The 3,600-nt window shown below is 41.8% G+C and overlaps 1 pseudogene; it reads left to right on the forward strand.

The window, feature by feature from the left end:
- The first annotated feature begins 1,168 nt into the window (after positions 1–1,168).
- On the forward strand, positions 1,169–1,479 carry LOC105943790 (annotated as a pseudogene).
- Positions 1,480–3,600: the final 2,121 nt, after the last annotated feature.

A 3,600-nucleotide genomic window follows, 5' to 3' on the forward strand; every position in this document is an offset into this window, starting at 1 on the left:
TGGTTGTCCTCCATTCTTGTTGCCTTCTGAAAAAGAAAAACAGATTTTCCAACAGAGAGTGAGATCAGCGTAGGTTAAAGAGAATAAGCACTGTTAATTTAGGGAGATTTTAATGGGTGTAGCCTCTCTTTTGGCCAAAAACCAATGGGAGCTTCTCATGGGAGTCCATAATATTTGTCTCCATAGTATTCTGACTTGGTTCCTGGTTTCAGCTATGGGTTCCTTTCCACTGAGTGGCTCACTTAGCCAGTCAGAAAGCCATTGGTTACCCAACTACACTGAGTGACACCATTGCGCCTTGTCAGGCTGGTTGTCTTTGTATAGCAGTGTACCCTGCTTGCTCAAACATTGTTAGCCATTTTTCTCCAGCAGCGCATGTAGTGCTTTCCAGCACTCTATGGGCTAACCATCTGGGAACTGACTTCCTTTCAGATTCCAGTTGGATCTCTAGATGTTCTGTGTCTGCAGCATGTGGTGTCTTCAGCCACCCTTCTCACATCAGCCAGGGCCCAGGTGAAACCACAAACAAATTGGTGAGATAAAGAAGAGTGCTGCTTCCATGGTGAGCATGACAATCTGTGTCAGGGTGATGGAGACACACACTGAGGATACTCAAAATGCACCAAAGCACAAATCCAGAAGCTGCTGAGAGCTCAGCACTAAAGTAGACTTAAAACACTCCCACCATAGGTAGCTCAGGGAATTTTTCAGAATAGGGGACAGAAAGATTATAAGAACCACAGGGCGGGAGGGAATATCCAGAGGCATTGCCCCCCCCCCCCCGCCAACAATGATTGACTGCTGCTCTCACAACTCATACCCTCAACCTCATGGTGAGTACCAGCAATCCCACTGAGGAAGGCCTTCTACTGAGTTGGGGCAGGGAGGAGAGAAATGATGGTATCAACACATGACGTGTCCATACAAAGTTCCTATTGATAAAAAAATTAGAAATGAGTATGGGTATTAGGGATATGGTTCAATCAGTAAGTTTCTTGCTGGGCAAGAATGAGAGCCCGTGTTTGGTCCTAGCTCCCAGTGCTGGAGAGGTAGAAACAGAGGAGCCCTTTGGTTTGATGGCTTGGTAGTATACAGGGAAACTGTGAGCTCTAGCTTCAGTGAAAAATATTGCCTCCAGAGCAGAGTCTGCCCTGTGGCATTGAGAGTCATGTTAGGACAAGCATTTAGAAAGCTACTTCCACTCTTTGGCACCGTGTAGGTTGAAAGAATTACAGCTGAAAATGTAACCAAAGGTGGCATTATGCTTCCAGAAATATCTCAAGGAAAAATATTGCAAGCAATAGTAGTAGCTGTGGGATCAGGCTCTAAAGGAAAGGGTGGAGAGATTCAACTAGTTAGTGTGAACACTGGAGACAAAGTTTGTATCCCAGAATATGAAGGTACCTAAGTACTTCTATATGTCAAGGAATATTTTTTTTAGTTAGAGATGATGACATTCTTGGAAAGCCTGTAGACTGAATTCACCATTGAAATGGCATCACATGAAGCTGCCCATTCCACTGAAATTCTGAAATATCTCATAATGTAAATGATTTCTATGCTTCCCTTTTTTAATAAACTGCTGATACCTAAACTACTGACATCCATTGTTTCAAATTTAGCTTAAATGTAGTGTTATAAATATTTTCAAATAAAATAATGTAAATAATAATAAAAATATTGTCTTGAGAAATAAAAGCCTGTAGTGGTTAAGCACTTGCCTGTGAAGCCTAAGGGCCCAGGTTTGAGGCTTAATTACCCAAGACCCATGTTAACTAGATGCACAAGGGGGTGCATGCATCTGGAGTTCATTTGCAGTGGCTGGTGGCCCTGACGTGCCCATTCTCTCTCTCTCCCTCTCTCTCTGCCTCTTTCTCTCTCTGTGTTGCTCTCAAATAAATAAATAAAAATAAACCAAAAAACAATTTAAAAAGAAAAGTAAAAGCCTGCCAACCTGTGTTCAATTCCCCAGTACCCACATAAAGCCAGAGGCACAAAGTGGTGCACATATCTGGAGTTCATTTGCAGCAGCAGAAGGCCTTGGCATGCCCATGTTTTCTCTCTGTCTCTCTTTCCTTTCTTCTGTCTCTCTCCTTCTTGCAAATCAATAAATGAAAATATTTTTAAAATCAAGTGGAGGGGCTGGTGAGATGGCTTAGTGTTTAAGAATGCTTGCTTGCAAAGCCTGCAGGTCCAGGTTTGATTCTCCATTAACTATGTAAAGCCAGATGTACAAATAGTACATGCATCTGATGTTTGTTTATACTATCAAGAGGCCCTTGTGTACCCCTTCTCTCTCATAAATAAATAATAAATAATTTTTTTAAGTAAGGTGGAGAGCAATTGAAAAGGACATCCAACTTTGACTTCTGGCCTTCACATGCACTCACATATGTACATGCATGCATGCATACCTTCATATAAACATGTGCCCACACAAGAGAGCATGCACAAACAAGTATGTCCACCACAAACATTAAATATGAAGAAAAGGAAAGCTACAGGTGAAAAATAGTTTTGAATTGTAATACCATGACATAGTTACATAGCATGTATACTACATATGTACAAATGTCCATGTATGTATATATCTACACATATAAAAGAAAGAAAGGGAGGAGGAAGGAAGTGATAGAGAGAGCAATCATATTTAGGACTGATTAGTGGCTTAAATATGATAATGCACACTATGTCCCTTGGAGATCTCCCAATTTCTTTCTTCTCTCATGCACACAACAAGGAAAGTGTAGTCATGTTTTACCTGAACAGGATTAGGGCTCAGAAATCCTCTGCCTGCTTTTAGGCCATAGTCTTAGGCTGCACCACAATTTCCGGGTGGTTGAGGGAGTTTAAAGTGTGCACTCACACACAAATTCCAAAAATGGCCCTTTTTTGTTAAGTGCAAAATAAAGTGCTTTCCAGTAGGGACATGCACTCCCCGAGATGTTTGGCAGTGTCCTTGCCCATTTGGTTATTCTTTCACTGGTTCAATTTTTTTATTCATTTGCTAATCCAATGAAACTTCAATTGTTTTTTTTTTTAAATATTTATTTGTTTGCATGCACACCCATGCATGTATGGGTACATCAGGGCCTCTTGCCCTGCCAGTGAACATCAGACGCTTGTGCCACTTTTTAGATGTAGCTTACATGGGTGTTGGGGCAATTGAACCCCAGGTCAGCATGCCTTGCAAGCAACTCCATTTAACTTCCCTAGCCACCTTCCCAGCCTTCTCCAATACAAATTCTATGGGCTGGATGGTGGTGGTGGGGGTTCCTGATTTTGAGCTAGGCACTAAGGATGGAAGAAAAAGAATATCATTGCCCCAGGACAGCTAAAGATGCTGAGCTGTGGAGAAAAAAGATAGGCGGGGAAAACATAATTACAGTGAGGAGGCCTAATTTCTATAAGAGGTAACTGTTAGAATTCCCTGGGGCCATAGATAGACAATGGAGAGGGATGAATTGGGTATCTTCCTGGGAATTTCCCTTGGATAATCAGTTCTGGAGCTCAGCACAGGAGACTAAAGGAAGATAAACCAACTATATTGGCAGCTCTTCATTTGTGGCTCAAAGCCTAGTATGGCTAATTTTGTTTCTG

This window comes from Jaculus jaculus, chromosome X (genome assembly GCF_020740685.1).
Source record: "Jaculus jaculus isolate mJacJac1 chromosome X, mJacJac1.mat.Y.cur, whole genome shotgun sequence".
NCBI classification, from domain to species: domain Eukaryota; kingdom Metazoa; phylum Chordata; class Mammalia; order Rodentia; family Dipodidae; genus Jaculus; species Jaculus jaculus.